The 18,200-nt window shown below is 33.4% G+C and overlaps 1 long non-coding RNA gene across 1 annotated transcript; it reads left to right on the forward strand.

Annotated features, from left to right (window-relative positions):
- Positions 1–5,295, forward strand: LOC128186223 (uncharacterized). The gene is made up of 2 exons (XR_008243906.1): positions 1–488; positions 4,998–5,295. It is a non-coding gene; the product is annotated as an uncharacterized LOC128186223 (long non-coding RNA).
- The last annotated feature ends 12,905 nt before the right edge of the window (positions 5,296–18,200 follow it).

An 18,200-nucleotide genomic window follows, 5' to 3' on the forward strand; every position in this document is an offset into this window, starting at 1 on the left:
AACAAATGCCACATTAAGGCCCAGGCATTTACTGCATTACGTTGTGTTGCGTCTTAGATAAATTGTTGTGATTCAATTTCATTTTTTTTCATCTATATCATTTATGAATTCAATGAACACACATTATTTAAACGTTCTATGTGCAACTATTTGTCGGGGCGCCCCTGTTTGTGACCCCCGCGCGCGCGCGCCGAATGTAAACAGTAACGAACGGCATTGTAGAAAAGAGAGAGCCGTAATGCAGAAGAGAAGTTGTGTATGCTTTCGGTGTACACATGCATTTTCAATTTGCTGTGAAACATATGAACATGCACAGGGAACAATACTACATATTTGTTTAAGGAGGATATTTTTCTCGTGTGAATCGTTTACGAGGAAATTCTGACAGCCACACTTCTGTCGACGATCAGCCGTTGATAAGCTACGAGTAATAAAGGAGAAAAGATGGACATTAAAGTGTGTGATTTATGTGGATGTTACTGAAGAAGGTGAGGCTTTTACTCCTTTTAAAGTTTCTTGTTAACTGGTTAAAATTTAGTATATAGTATAGATGTACATGTAAGTACGTGCACACTGTTAGATGTTTTTGTTATGGTGTGGGTGTTTGTTTACTAACGTGTAATTTTTACATGTTTCATGGGTGTTTAGACTCGCTCAAGGTTCATGGGGGACTGGAAAGGGTAACTGAATTTATCTATTTAAAAAAATAACAGATTGTGAATTTTCAACTCAAAATTCAAAGCAGGGTCTAATTAGAAACATATCATATATTCGTGTGCAGAAGACTCCAAATGTAGTCATGAATACCCTGTAGACATAACTTCAAGTAAATAAAATTGTATACTTCAGACTTCAGAGTTAAAACATGACTTTAATATCTTTATGATGCCGATCATTGTATCATTAAAGAGGTTTAGGCCAAACAAAAAAATATGTTTGTTTACTGTTACATGCTGAAAAAAAATAGGGTCGGTAGGTAGGATTTTTTTTTTATTTTATTTATTTTTTTTTTTTTTTACACAACTTCAGAAATGTCACATACATGAAATTATTGAGACAACTCGAATATATCACTTTCTAAGTGACAAATTTTTACGAAAATTGGCATAAACATTGAGGAATCCCAAACAAATAATTAAACAAAGTAATATTGAAAGTTAATTAAATATTTTGTTTATGACGGTAGAAAAACGGGGTACCTGGCGCAGGCATAATCTCGGAGACTAAAAAACTAAAAAAATTTCAAAGTGTCAGTAGAATTACAGTTAATGTTAAAAGAAATCAAATTAAATATGTTCATGTTAAATATGTTTTGCTATATTTTGCGACTAACTTTTGATTACGTTTCACTAATTTTCGAGGTGAAATACGGATATGGTACAAACATATTTACCAAGCAATAGAAAATATGACGACATTACATTGAATTATGACCTCAAGACGGCACAGCGAACATACCCGTACATCAAACTTGTGGAAATCTCAGAAGAAGACCTTTAAGGCCACGCAATTCCTTAAACCAAAATTATACGATAACCAGGGATACAGAGCTTCAGTTTATCATATTTTTTCACTGATTGTTTAACTAGAATTAAGACAAATAGACTAAATATCCAGTACTGTTTACACACTAACTGTTGTTAACAGTTCTAAAATAAAAACAAGCAGGAGACATTCACAGTAATTTGATTTTAGGGTAAACAGAACTCAAAATAAAAATCAAGAATGAGAGAAAATGTAAATGATGACATCTTGAAATCAAAACAAAATATGAGAAATAAAAAATAATTCTTATTTCCGGTCATTTGTAAGGTGTTTAAACACAGGAGCAATGAGAAGCGTTAAAATGACGTTGCGAAAAGTTTGCGGTTGCGCTGGGTCACTGGACGCAGGCACGTTGATCCACTTACCAAAAATGATCTATTCATGCCATGGAAAAGAAAAGTTTTACATTGATAAACTCTATTATGATTTACATTTTGGTGAAATTTCAAAGGTTTATTTCTTTTCCTAAAAGAATAAGAGAAAATGTCTCAATAATTTCCGAACAACCCTCGTAAACTGATAATACTAAACTGTTTTGCCATTGTGTCATGCTTACTTTTGTTTGCCACATGCATGCACCCCTGTGAATGTTATTGTCATTTAAATTTTAGACCACGTGGTTTTATTTGACCCTTTCAGTTTCGTAGTAAAAATCGTGCCTCGTATTTATAGTCTATTTCATAGAATCTAGGTACTTGTTATCAAATATAAAATCTAGAGGTTTATTGATCTTAAACTTTATCTTCATTAATTGGTGGATAAAATGTGTTCTAGAAATAAATAAGACAATACAAAAAAAATAGTTTATGTCTGCTGTTGCAACAATTAACATGCTAAGTAGAGAACTCCCCTGGGGATTAATTTTCGATTTGCGCCTGACCTAGTAATAGTATCAGTAGAGCAACAGACTATATATTTTTATGCAGAATGTTCCTTGAAAATGGCTCGATATGCTAAGTTTTTATACAAAACAGACACCCATTATTTTTAAAAAAAAAAACATGATATTGCACATCACAAGCATCAAACATGGCCATGATAGAGATGTGCAAAAATGGATTTAAAATGATTTTTGAGGATAATTTTAGGGAAATAAATTCAAGAAATTGAAAGATAACACCACGGATGTCTGGTGTTTAATATCGGTTGGATAGCGAAATAAAGAAAATCTAGAAAACTCGTTGCCATCCTGTCGCTTCGCTCGCTACGCTCACTGGTAGGATTTTGCCAGTCTCTCATTTATTTTCAAGAAATTGATAAAATTGCCGACTCCTGTGGTCAAAACTATCCTGCCTCCATGTTGTTTGCCTCGTACTTCAAAATCGGGAACCTTTTCATTTCCCCCATGTTATAGATCGAACACCTGGGTAAATGTCATGTTATTTGGCAATGCCGTTATTAACTGCATTTGCTTTATGTGTGCGCATTCTTCAAACTGCAGAGAACATGTGGACATAGATATAATCACCTTGGTTTTTTTTTCACTTTCGATTTCGATTTCAAACGCTTGACCGATTAAGATGAATATAAAAGTTAAACGTACCCACGTGTGACTTCCGGATTTCTAACGATGGATAAAAACAATTAGGGTCGGCGATTTAATATAGGGTCGGTCGGGAAACCGTAAACAAACATATTTTTTTGTTAGGCCTTAGCAGACCAACGGGTACCCGGTACATGTAGGTTACAAGTTAGAACTATGCCTACCATTCTACCAGTTCACATAATTTTTCTTGTTTAGCAGTTATGATGTGTACTTAAATTGTCCTTGTTAATGTTTTAAATGTAATTTTTTATTCTCTTTTTTTAATCTGACTACTGGCAGTACTGGCGTGCGAGCAGTTCTCGCCGAGGACCATTTCTCGCTGGTGCACTGTTACATCATATTTTCGTATATAATTTTATGTGTTGATAAAATGACGTAACAATGCACTGGTGAGAAATGGTACTCGGCGAGAACTGATCGCACGCCAATATTGATTAATTACAGACAAAAACTGAAGGTTGCGAGTGTTATTTTTAATTGAACAATATTGTTTAAAATAATTCTTTATATATGTGACGATCAGACCGGTTTGAGATAGCTCAGTTGGTAGAGCACCTGACTAGAGATTCAGGGGGCCCAGGTTCAAATCCCTTCATTATTTCTCCCATCCTGTTACAATATTGGTGTTGTGACCAACCCCTGGAACTAACAGGTTAACTCGATCCTGCCAGGGATGATCTTCGAGGGTGAAGATCATTTAAGGGGGAGGAATGTGACGGTCAGACTGGTTTGAATACCGGTGCCAGATACATGTAGCTCAGTTGGTAGAGCACTTGACTAGAGATTCAGAGGGCCAGGTTCGAATCCCACTTTGTTCCGTCGTTATTTCTCCCATCTTTTACATATACATGTATATCAGATATATGACAGATGATTAAGGTCATCACATGTTTTGCAAGATGCAATAAGTGTTAAAAACCTTTACTTTACAACAGAATACATTTAAGTGAATATTTATGTTTCTTGTTATTATTTGGTGTGGTTTTCTTGACAGTGTCGCATAAACAATTTACCCGCTCCTAAAACACAAACTTTCTTTTTGTGGATTCAGCTTACCGCTGATTGGCTGCTGTTGCAGCAGACAAATAAGATATGCACGCACAAAACACAATGAACTTATCAGAGAATGAGTTGAGTTTATTTAAACTGTTGGAATTTGGGTATTTTTTTTTAAAATGTATACTTGTGACAAAACATATATGTGGTACATACAGCTGTAGCTTTATGAAGAAAATTTTGGTTAGACCATATATACCTATCATGCAAGTAAATGATATTTACAAAAAACTTGCAATTTATGGCGCACGAAATATACGCTAGTTTTATAAAGATTGACATACATGTAATGTACCACATTCTTTGAAAAATAATCTATTAAAAATTCTTCATTAAGTTTACTCATACATGTTTTATGCTTATTACACGTAGTATTGTTTTTAAAACATGTAATTTATAAGAAAATAAACAAAAACCCTCGCTAAATTTATTTGCAAACAAAAAATACACAGTAGAATTGATAAAAAATGGTATACCAGAAGCTAATACCAGTACATGTACTTTGACGCTGTTCGGTGGGTAATATTCGTTTGTAATTTACGAATTGAAATATTGACTGTTGCACTACAAGTATGGTAATAAACTCTCTCTCTCTCAAACTCTCTCTCTTTCTCAATTTGATAAGTGTTTATACCTATGAAAATTTTTTAATATTATATTATGACTTGATATGCAAATTTTTGATCTTGTACTGCCTAAATGTTATGTCATGTATTGGGATATGTCATACTTATTACACTGCATGGTCAGTGTATTTTTTACAGAAATACTATGCATATGTTAATGTAAACACAGCTATTACCAGTACATGTATGTAAACACAGCTAATTATTTTTTTTATTTATTTCAGCTCAAAACAGACTCTTGTTACCACATGGCTTTTACTGGTACCTGTTGATTCTTGTGGGTCAGCTCCTGAGATTAACCTGTCACCTTTATCCACATGCATATTCCTTGTGTTCTACAGACTATTTACTGGTAATTCAAATTAAATCCGATAATGCATGAACAATAATGGAACTTGAAGAAAGCATCATGCCATGTTGTGGTTTGTGTTTGATAAGAAATTATGAAAACAAAATTAAGGCTGTTTAAAGAAATTCATAATTGCTGTGAAAATTTGTTTTTCAATAAAAGTATACAATTATGTTTCCTTTATTTTTTATTTCATAAAGATATTTAGATGTGTTTACATAATTGAAACCCCCCCCCCCTCTATTTAATTGTCTGCATAAAGATTACATGTAGGATATGTAAATGTACATTTGACTTTGAAATAACATCTGCTATGATAATTACTTTTGAAATGAACAAGAAACAACCTATTTCTACCTTTCTAAGGTATATATGCATAAAAAAGTAGAAAAACATGTCAAATTTGAACATTTTTCATTGAAATCAACTCTGTCTCCAGCTACCTGGGTGTGTTTGAATTTAATTCTAATTTAAGGCAGATGTCTAACTTGTAGGTTGTAACTTACTGTTTTAGCATGGTTAGAAGAAGACTAGAAATCAGAATAGATTAGATATTCACTAAATATGATTGTTAGCTTACTTTTTTCATGAAAACAAGAAATCACAAGCAGGACAGCTGTCTATTTGTTAATTAAAATGGTACAAATCATACAATAAACAAATAAAGATCACATTTTAGAATCATTGATGATTGTTTTCAAATATGTGTGAGAAATGACTCAAGGAAATTGCCACATGTTTCATAAAATTAGGTAAAACATTTCAAACCATGACTTTTTATGAAAATCAAAAGATTTGGGGGTGGGGGGTATACATGTAAGGGTATTTCTAAGTGATGTGAAGCTTTTATCATGATTATATCATGTAGGCATATGTTGTATTGAATAAGGTTTCTTTTTAAAGGTGGTTGAACAAAAGTTGACCTCTAAAAGGTCAGATAAAGATGTTTTACTATGGAGAACCCTGTAAATCTGTGTTTACTAAAGGAAATTGGAAATGGTGGGTTCACTTAAATGGCCATATTTTTATTAAACCTCAATGGAATTGGCAATATGTGGTATTCTTTTTCTCAGAATTGCATTAGCTTTCTTATTCTAAGACAAACCGTCTTTTCATAAAAATGTTAGTGTACTAAGTTAAAGATACAAGGAACAGTTTCGGATAAAGTACCGTCAATATTTTTGTAAAATTGAGAGTGACTGTACTTGAAGGTTTATCATTGTTGCGTAGATTCATGAAATGAATTTTAATGATTACCAATAGTTAGAGGGATGTCTCTTGTTGGAATTGGTAAGCAATATTAAGGCCCCTAATTTTAAGTACATGAGAAGCAAAAATAAATTGTGAAACTTGCGGCTATGACAGATATGTTGACTTTACAGTGAAATTGAAGGTTACAAACGGGAGGTTATATAACATGAAATGTAGGTGGATAGGATATAAATGCCTATTTAGTATTTACTGGGTATGAGGACAATAGCAAGTTTATTGTCCCCCAAGACAGCAAATATTTAATGAGGCAAAGCCAAGGGAAATAGTAACTGTTGAATGGGACAATAAACTTGCTATTGTCCGAATAGTCAGTTAATTGGTATTTCATTATACAGAAGAAAACTTTATTTGTCAGCGATGCAGAATTTCTTGATGATAAACAAATTAGAGTTAAATCAAACTTTGTATTTAATGCGGCGATCTTATTAGGTCAGAGGTGTTCCGAGTTTAAGGTGATATGGGACACTTCCATGTTGTGACGTATTGTTTATCGAAATAAACAATGAAATAAAGTGTAATTATATAAGTACATGTAGTTTCTTCTCAAAAATGGTCACTTAACTCCTTAGCACAGTGGGTTAGAGGGTTTACTAGGAACCTATAAGTCATGAGTTCGAATCCCGCTGGGGTTTTTACAATTTTTACCTTTTCAAATATTTTTAAAAGCTATTTTTTGGATAAATATTGTAAAATTTGAAAATTCTAAACCGGTGAAAAGTTTTCAATTATATAGTACTTTAATCCACATTAATATCGACAGATGTCCCATACCACCTTAAAAAGGAGGGAAATCAAATTCTGCTAATGAATGGTTTTGATGACTATTCACCATGGGCAGATAGCATGGATACTATTTTAGATAAAAAGGCATGTTTATGCGGGCGCCTTCTAGTGATCAATTTGTCGGTCTGTCCATCCGAGATGGCTTGACAGGAGCATAGCTTCTCTCCCCTTGGCCCAATCTGGCTCATACCTCATCCACAGGGTTCCTTTGGTTGAAGGATGTGCAGTGACCTTGAACCATGTTTTTAGGTATAAGGTTAAGGTCATAGCAGAATTTTATATATAAAATCCTTGTCTGGGGCATATCTTTTTTCCCTTTGGTCCAATCTGGCTAATACTCACAGAGTGTCTCTATGGTTAAACGATGTGCAGTGACCTTGCATGAAATTTCTAGGTAACGGGTGAAGATCATATCGGATCATGCAAAAATCCTTTTTTGAGAGCATATATAATTTCTACTAACCCCTATTTGGCTCAGACTTCACACAAGCAGAGCTTTTGAGTAAAGGGTGAAAGGGTGTGTAGTGACCTTGAACCTATTTTCAGTGAAAAGAAACTGTGAAGGTCATATCAGAATTATATTTTTAAAAATCCTTGTCCGGAGTATATCTTCTCTCCCTTTGCTCCATTCAGCCTCATACTTTACCCACATGATGCCTTTGTTCAAAATATATGCAATGACCTCGAATGATATTTGTAGATGAAGAGTCAAGGTCATATCAGATCACACAAAAATCCATATTTTAAGAGCATACATATACTCTCCTTTTAGCCCCTATTTGGCTAATATTTTACCTTTACAGAGTTTATTGGTTAATGGCGTGCAGTGACCTTGAACCAAGTCTGTCAATGTGAAGGTCATAGCAGATCTTTTTAAAATTAGTTTTAAATAGTAGATTATTTTCCAAATATGCTTAATCTTGGTCAGATTGAACAAAAATGCATATATGTTAGGGGGAATGAAATTGAATCAAAAGTTCTATGCCAGCTGGAAAATTTTCAAGTTATAGGTCAAGGTCAAAGCAGAATTCTCTGAAATAACATAAGCGGGGCCCTTTGAAATGTTCACCATTTCAATGTTGTCTGGTTCATAGTAATTTTACATAGAAAATATTCACAGAAGTACAGTAAAGTAAACTTAACATCGATAAGTTTCTGACAATTAATGACGCAACGAGCACACAGTACGAAAGGTCAACCTTTTGAAAAGCAGTGAAGAGGAAAAGTTGCTCAGAATTATGTTTTAAACAAAATTGATTTTTTACATAAATTTTGATTTTGTATTCTGGGTTAAGAAAAAAAATGTTAGTTCAAGGTAAAGTAAACTTGTACCTTATATGAAGTCAAATTTGTTAAGTCGTACTTAAACACATTGGTTTTTTTGTTAAGTCGTTCTTGAAATCAGAAAGGTTTTTGTTAAGTCGTTCTTAAAATCATTCGGATTTTGTTAAGTCGTACCAGGAATAATTCGATTTTTTTCATCTTTTTATTTTAGTTACTCTTGTTATTGGTTTAAGAGCTCTGCTTCTTACAGGAACTTCCAGCTTTACTTTCAACATTAACGGAAGACCCACTCGTTGCTTTGCAACGAGCTTTGCTCTAGTTATTTTTTTTTTCCCGCAAATTTTGTGCACGAGATTTCTCGAACATTTTTTGTCTGATTGCTATGAAACTTTCAGGGTATGTAGATGATATTAATATCTCTAGACGTTTTTTTCAAATTTTTAAAATTCACTTCCGGTTATGAGTTATTGCCCTTTAATTGAAAATTGTGGGGTCTTTTGTCCAGAGTTGATCTCAGGAACTACAGATGATAGATGCATGAAATTTGGCGAAATTGTCGGTAACATTTTATAATTTTGCTGGCATGAAAATTTTGGTAATTTCTTTGTTAGTTTTTGAGCTATTTGTCGCCAAAGTTTAAGATTTTTTCAGGGCTGAAATTTTGTTGCTTTTTGTATTATAACCTTTAAACTAAAAATATTTTGTTAATACATATAGAACAAAAGTTGTTAAGAATAACGAGAGCTTTCATTTAAAATTAAGAAAAAAGGGCTGGCCCCTATAATTAGGGGTCAGCAGCTCATACACGTATTTTTCTGATAGCAAAAATCGTTATCATTTTATGAAAAAAAATTAATTTAGTTATTGTTAATATATTAAATAATGTCATTTGGTATCAAATTAAACAAGTTCTGTCCTATATTTTTTTTTCAAATTTCATAAAACAAATATGTGAGAATCGTACATGAACGAGTTAATATGTCTACATAGACACACAAGCGAACAAATGCCACATTAAGGCCCAGGCATTTACTGCATTACGTTGTGTTGCGTCTTAGATAAATTGTTGTGATTCAATTTCATTTTTTTCATCTATATCATTTATGAATTCAATGAACACACATTATTTAAACGTTCTATGTGCAACTATTTGTCGGGGCGCCCCTGTTTGTGACCCCCGCGCGCGCGCGCCGAATGTAAACAGTAACGAACGGCATTGTAGAAAAGAGAGAGTTGTAATGCAGAAGAGAAGTTGTGTATTCTTTCGGTGTACACATGCATTTTCAATTTGCTGTGAAACATATGAACATGCACAGGGAACAATACTACATATTTGTTTAAGGAGGATATTTTTCTCGTGTGAATCGTTAACGAGGAAATTCTGACAGCCACACTTCTGTCGACGATCAGCCGTTGATAAGCTACGAGTAATAAAGGAGAAAAGATGGACATTAAAGTGTGTGATTTATGTGGATGTTACTGAAGAAGGTGAGGCTTTTACTCCTTTTAAAGTTTCTTGTTAACTGGTTAAAATTTAGTATATAGTATAGATGTACATGTAAGTACGTGCACACTGTTAGATGTTTTTGTTATGGTGTGAGTGTTTGTTTACTAACGTGTAATTTTTACATGTTTCATGGGTGTTTAGACTCGCTCGAGGTTCATGGGGGACTGGAAAGGGTAACTGAATTTATCTATTTAAAAAAATAACAGATTGTGAATTTTCAACTCAAAATTCAAAGCAGGGTCTAATTAGAAACATATCATATATTCGTGTGCAGAGGACTCCAAATGTAGTCATGAATACCCTGTAGACATAACTTCAAGTAAATAAAATTGTTAATTCAGACTTCAGAGTTAAAACATGACTTTAATATCTTTATGATGCCGATCATTGTATCATTAAAGAGGTATAGCAGACCAACGGGTACCCGGTACATGTACTTGTACATGTAGGTTACAAGTTAGAACTATGCCTACCATTCTACCAGTTCACATAATTATTCTTGTTTAGCAGTTATGATGTGTACTTAAATTGTCCTTGTTAATGTTTTAAATGTAATTTTTTATTCTCTTTTTTTAATCTGACTACTGGCAGTACTGGCGTGCGAGCAGTTCTCGCCGAGGACCATTTCTCGCTGGTGCACTGTTACATCATATTTTCGTATATAATTTTATGTGTTGATAAACTGACGTAACAATGCACTGGTGAGAAATGGTACTCGGCGAGAACTGATCGCACGCCAATATTGATTAATTACAGACAAAAACTGAAGGTTGCGAGTGTTATTTTTAATTGAACAACATTGTTTAAAATAATTCTTTATATATGTGACGATCAGACCGGTTTGAATACCAGTGCCAGATAGCTCAGTTGGTAGAGCACCTGACTAGAGATTCAGGAGGCCCAGGTTCAAATCCCTTCATTATTTCTCCCATCCTGTTACAATATTGGTGTTGTGACCAACCCCTGGAACTAACAGGTTAACTCGATCCTGCCAGGGATGATCTTCGAGGGTGAAGATCATTTAAGGGGGAGGAATGTGACGGTCAGACTGGTTTTGAATACCGGTGCCAGATACATGTAGCTCAGTTGGTAGAGCACTTGACTAGAGATTCAGAGGGCCAGGTTCGAATCCCACTTTGTTCCGTCGTTATTTCTCCCATCTTTTACATATACATGTATATCAGATATATGACAGATGATTAAGGTCATCACATGTTTTGCAAGATGCAATAAGTGTTAAAAACCTTTACTTTACAACAGAATACATTTAAGTGAATATTTATGTTTCTTGTTATTATTTGGTGTGGTTTTCTTGACAGTGTCGCATAAACAATTTACCCGCTCCTAAAACACAAACTTTCTTTTTGTGGATTCAGCTTACCGCTGATTGGCTGCTGTTGCAGCAGGCAAATAAGATATGCACGCACAAAACACAATGAACTTATCAGAGAATGAGTTGAGTTTATTTAAACTGTTGGAATTTGGGTATTTTTTTTAAAATGTATACTTGTGACAAAACATATATGTGGTACATACAGCTGTAGCTTTATGAAGAAAATTTTGGTTAGACCATATATACCTATCATGCAAGTAAATGATATTTACAAAAAACATGCAATTTATGGCGCACAAAATATACGCTAGTTTTATAAAGATTAACATACATGTAATGTACCACATTCTTTGAAAAATAATCTATTAAAAATTATTCATTAAGTTTACTCATACATGTTTTATGCTTATTACACGTAGTATTGTTTTTAAAACATGTAATTTATAAGAAAATAAACAAAAACCCTCGCTAAATTTATTTGCAAACAAAAAATACACAGTAGAATTGATAAAAAATGGTATACCAGAAGCTAATACCAGTACATGTACTTTGACGCTGTTCGGTGGGTAATATTCGTTTGTAATTTACGAATTGAAATATTGACTGTTGCACTACAAGTATGGTAATAAACTCTCTCTCTCTCAAACTCTCTCTCTTTCTCAATGTGATAAGTGTTTATACCTATGAAAATTTTTTAATATTATATTATGACTTGATATGCAAATTTTTGATCTTGTACTGCCTAAATGTTATGTCATGTATTGGGATATGTCACACTTATTACACTGCATGGTCAGTGTATTTTTTACAGAAATACTATGCATATGTTAATGTAAACACAGCTATTACTAGTACATGTATGTAAACACAGCTAATTATTTTTTTTATTTATTTCAGCTCAAAACAGACTCTTGTTACCACATGGCTTTTACCGGTACCTGTTGATTCTTGTGGGTCAGCTCCTGAGATTAACCTGTCACCTCTATCCACATGCATATTCCTTGTGTTCTACAGACTATTTACTGGTAATTCAAATTAAATCCGATAATGCATGAACAATAATGGAACTTTAAGAAAGCATCATGCCATGTTGTGGTTTGTGTTTGATAAGAAATTATGATAACAAAATTAAGGTTGTTTAAAGAAATTCATAATTGCTGTGAAAATTTGTTTTTCAATAAAAGTATACAATTATGTTTCCTTTATTTTTTATTTCATAAAGATATTTAGATGTGTTTACATAATTGAAACCCCCCCCCCACCCCATCCAATTGTCTGCATTAAGATTACATGTAGGATATGTAAATGTACATTTGACTTTGAAATAACATCTGCTATGATAATTACTTTTGAAATGAACAAGAAACAACCTATTTCTACCTTTCTAAGGTATATATGCATAAAAAATTAGAAAAACATGTCAAATTTGAACATTTTTCATTGAAATCAACTCTGTCTCCAGCTACCTGGGTGTGTTTGAATTTAATTCTAATATAAGGCAGATGTCTAACTTGTAGGTTGTAACTTACTGTTTTAGCATGGTTAGAAGAAGACTAGAAATCAGAATAGATTAGATATTCACTAAATATGATTGTTAGCTTACTTTTTTCATGAAAACAAGAAATCACAAGCAGGACAGCTGTCTATTTGTTAATTAAAATGGTACAAATCATACAATAAACAAATAAAGATCACATTTTAGAATCATTGATGATTGTTTTCAAATATGTGTGAGAAATGACTCAAGGAAATTGCCACATGTTTCATAAAATTAGGTAAAACATTTCAAACCATGACTTTTTATGAAAATCAAAAGATTGGGGGGGGGGGGTATACATGTAAGGGTATTTCTAAGTGATGTGAAGCTTTTATCATGATTATATCATGTAGGCATATGTTGTATTGAATAAGGTTTCTTTTTAAAGGTGGTTGAACAAAAGTTGACCTCTAAAAGGTCAGATAAAGATGTTTTACTATGGAGAACCCTGTAAATCTGTGTTTACTAAAGGAAATTGGAAATGGTGGGTTCACTTAAATGGCCATATTTTTATTAAACCTCAATGGAATTGGCAATATGTGGTATTCTTTTTCTCAGAATTGCATTAGCTTTCTTATTCTAAGACAAACCATCTTTTCATAAAAATGTTAGTGTACTAAGTTAAAGATACAAGGAACAGTTTCGGATAAAGTACCGTCAATATTTTTGTAAAATTGAGAGTGACTGTACTTGAAGGTTTATCATTGTTGCGTAGATTCATGAAATGAATTTTAATGATTATCAATAGTTAGAGGGATGTCTCTTGTTGGAATTGGTAAGCAATATTAAGGCCCCTAATTTTAAGTACATGAGAAGCAGAAATAAACTGTGAAACTTGCGGCTATGACAGATATGTTGACTTTACAGTGAAATTGAAGGTTACAAACGGGAGGTTATATAACATGAAATGTAGGTGGATGGGATATTATATGCCTATTTAGTATTTACTGGGTATGAGGACAATAGCAAGTTTATTGTCCCCCAAGACAGCAAATATTTAATGAGGCAAAGCCAAGGGAAATAGTTGCTGTGGAATGGGACAATAAACTTGCTATTGTCGGAATAGTCAGTTAATTGGTATTTCATTATACAGAAGAAAACTTTATTTGTCAGCGATGCAGAATTTCTTGATGATAAACAAATTAGAGTTAAATCAAACTTTGTATTTAATGCGCGATCTTATTAGGTCAGAGGTGTTCCGAGTTTAAGGTGATATGGGACACTTCCATGTTGTGACGTATTGTTTATCGAAATAAACAATAAAATAAAGTGTAATTATATAAGTACATGAAGTTTCTTCTCAAAAATGGTCACCTAACTCCTTAGCACTGTGGGTTAGAGGGTTTACTAGGAACCTGTAAGTCATGAGTTCGAATCCCGCTGGGGTTTTTACAATTTTTACCTTTTCAAATATTTTTAAAAGCTATTTTTTGGTTAAATATTGTAAAATTTGAAAATTCTAAACCGGTGAAAAGTTTTCAATTATATAGTACTTTAATCCACATTAATATCGACAGATGTCCCATACCACCTTAAAAAGGAGGGAAATCAAATTCTGCTAATGAATGGTTTTGATGACTATTCACCATGGGCAGATAGCATGGATACTATTTTAGATAAAAAGGCATGTTTTTGCGGGCGCCTTCTAGTGATCAATTTGTCGGTCTGTCCATCCGAGATGGCTTGACAGGAGCATAGCTTCTCTCCCCTTGGCCCAATCTGGCTCATACCTCATCCACAGGGTTCCTTTGGTTGAAGGATGTGCGGTGACCTTGAACCATGTTTTTAGGTATAAGGTTAAGGTCATAGCAGAATTATATATATAAAATCCTTGTCTGGGGCATATCTTTTTTCCCTTTGGTCCAATCTGGCTAATACTCACAGAGTGTCTCTATGGTTAAACGATGTGCAGTGACCTTGCATGAAATTTCTAGGTAACGGGTGAAGATCATATCGGATCATGCAAAAATCCTTTTTTGAGAGCATATATAATTTCTACTAACCCCTATTTGGCTCAGACTTCACATAAGCAGAGCTTTTGAGTAAAGGGTGAAAGGGTGTGTAGTGACCTTGAACCTATTTTCAGTGAAAAGAAACTGTGAAGGTCATATCAGAATTATGTTTTTAAAAATCCTTGTCCGGAGTATATCTTCTCTCCCTTTGCTCCATTCAGCCTCATACTTTACCCACATGATGCCTTTGTTCAAAATATATGCAATGACCTCGAATGATATTTGTAGATGAAGAGTCAAGGTCATATCAGATCACACAAAAATCCATATTTTAAGAGCATAGATATACTCTCCTTTTAGCCCCTATTTGGCTAAAATTTTACCTTTACAGAGTTTATTGGTTAATGGCGTGCAGTGACCTTGAACCAAGTCTGTCAATGTGAAGGTCATAACAGATCTTTTTAAAATTAGTTTTAAATAGTAGATTATTTTCCAAATATGCTTAATCTTGGTCAGATTGAACAAAAATGCATGTATGTTAGGGGGAATGAAATTGAATTAAAAGTTCTATGATAGCTGGAAAAATTTCAAGTTATAGGTCAAGGTCAAAGCAGAATTCTCTGAAATAACATAAGCGGGGCCCTTTGAAATGTTCACCATTTCAATGTTGTCTGGTTCATAGTAATTTTACATAGAAAATATTCACAGAAGTACAGTAAAGTAAACTTAACATCGATAAGTTTCTGACAATTAATGACGCAACGAGCACACAGTACGAAAGGTCAACCTTTTTAAAAGCAGTGAAGAGGTATGTTTTAAACAAAATTGATTTTTTACATAAATTTTAATTTTGCATTCTGGGTTAAGAAAAAAGATGTTAGTTCAAGGTAAAGTAAACTTGTACCTAAAATGAAGTCAAATTTGTTAAGTCGTACTTAAACACATTGGTTTTTTTTGTTAAGTCGTTCTTGAAATGGTTAAGGGTTTTTGGTTAAGTCGTACTTAAAAACATTCGGATCATGTTAAGTTGTACCAAGAATCATTCGATTTTTTTTCATCTTTTTGTACTTAGGTTTCTTTGTTACTAGATTAAGAACTCTGCTTCTTAGACGTACTTCTAGCGTTGCTTTCGACATTAGCGGAAAACCCACTCGTTGCTTTGCAACGAGCTTTGCTCTAGTTACATTTATTATTATTAGCGTAATTACATTACATTAAAAACCACTCGCAGACATATTGATAAAGTAGTATCAGCCTTAAATATTACTGATATGCGTGTCTTTAATTTATATATATATATATATATATTATGTACGTTCACCTGAAGAAGGATGTAATTCCAGAAAGCGCTAGTGAATAGAAACTTTGGAACTGTTCATTAAGGTCTTCCGTTACAACGGAAGACCTTCTAGTGATTGTAATGTTTTTAAGGTCTTCCGTTACAACGGAAGACCTTCTAGTGATTGTAATGTTTTTTATTATTATTAGGGTTTTCCGTTTTTCAACGGAAAACCCTTCTATTATTCTACTGTTTCTTATTATTATTTTTTTTTTTTATCCGCAAATTTTGTGTAGGCCATTTCTCGTACATTTGTTGTCTGATTGTTATAAAACTTTCAGGGTATGTAGACAATGTTAATATCTCGGGACGTTTTTTTCACATTTTTAAAATTCACTTCCGGTTATGAGTTATTGCCCTTTAATGGAAAATTGAGGGGTCTTTTGTCCAGAGTTGATCTCGGGAACTACAAAAGATAGTTGCATGAAATTTAGAAGAATTGTTGGTAACATTTTATAGTTTTGCTGGCATGAAAAGTTTGGCAAAATGTTTTTTAGTTTTTAAGCTATTTGCCGGTAAAGTATAAGGTTTTGGGGGGTCTGAAATTTTGTTGTTTTTTGTATAATAACCTTTAAACTAAAAATATTTTGTTAATACATATAGAGCAAAAGTTGTTTAGAATAACGAGAGCTTTCATTTAAAATTAAGAAAAAAGGGCTGGCCCCTATAATTAGGGGTCAGCAGCTCATACACGTATTTTTCTGATAGCAAAAATCATTATCATTTAATGAAAAAAAATGAATTCAGTTATTGTTAATATATTAAATAATGTCATTTGGTATCAAATTAAACAAGTTCTGTACTATATTTTTTTTCAAATTTCATAAAACAAATATGTGAGAATCGTACATGAACGAGTTAATATGTCTACATAGACACACAAGCGAACAAATGCCACTTTAAGGCCCAGGCATTTACTGCATTACGTTGTGTTGCGTCTTAGATAAATTGTTGTGATTCAATTTCATTTTTTTCATCTATATCATTTATGAATTCAATGAACACACATTATTTAAACGTTCTATGTGCAACTTTTTGTCGGGGCGCCCCTGTATGTAACCCCCGCGCGCGCGCCGAATGTAAACAGTAACGAACGGCATTGTAGAAAAGAGAGAGCCGTAATGCAGAAGAGAAGTTGTGTATTCTTTCGGTGTATACATGCATTTTCAATTTACTGTGAAACATATGAACATGCACAGGGAACAATACTACATATTTGTTTTAAGGAGGATATTTTTCTCGTGTGAATCGTTTACGAGGAAATTCTGACAGCCACACTTCTGTCGACGATCAGCCGTTGATAAGCTACGAGTAATAAAGGAGAAAAGATGGACATTAAAGTGTGTGATTTATGTGGATGTTACTGAAGAAGGTGAGGCTTTTACTCCTTTTAAAGTTTCTTGTTAACTGGTTAAAATTTAGTATATAGTATGGATGTACATGTAAGTACGTGCACACTGTTATAGATGTTTTTGTTATGATGTGGGTGTTTGTTTACTAACGTGTAATTTTTACATGTTTCATGGATGTTTAGACTCGCTCGAGGTTCATGGGGGACTGGAAAGGGTAACTGAATTTATCTATTTAAAAAAATAACAGATTGTGAATTTTCAACTCAAAATTCAAAGCAGGGTCTAATTAGAAACATATCATATATTCTTGTGCAGAAGACTCCAAATGTAGTCATGAATACCCTGTAGACATAACTTCAAGTAAATAAAATTGTATACTTCAGACTTCAGAGTTAAAACATGACTTTAATATCTTTATGATGCCAATCATTGTATCATTAGAGAGGTTTAGCAGACCAACAGGTACCCGGTACATGTACTTCTACATGTAGGTTACAAGTTATAGAACTATGCGTACCATTCTACCAGTTCACATAATTTTTCTTGTTTAGCAGTTATGATGTGTACTTAAATTGTCTTTGTTAATGTTTTAAATGTAATTTTTTATTCTCTTTTTTTAATCTGACTACTGGCAGTACTGGCGTGCGAGCAGTTCTCGCCGAGGACCATTTCTCGCTGGTGCACTGTTACATCATATTTTCGTATGTAATTTTATGTGT

The sequence above is a fragment of the Crassostrea angulata genome, chromosome 5 (assembly GCF_025612915.1).
Source record: "Crassostrea angulata isolate pt1a10 chromosome 5, ASM2561291v2, whole genome shotgun sequence".
Classification (NCBI taxonomy): domain Eukaryota; kingdom Metazoa; phylum Mollusca; class Bivalvia; order Ostreida; family Ostreidae; genus Magallana; species Magallana angulata.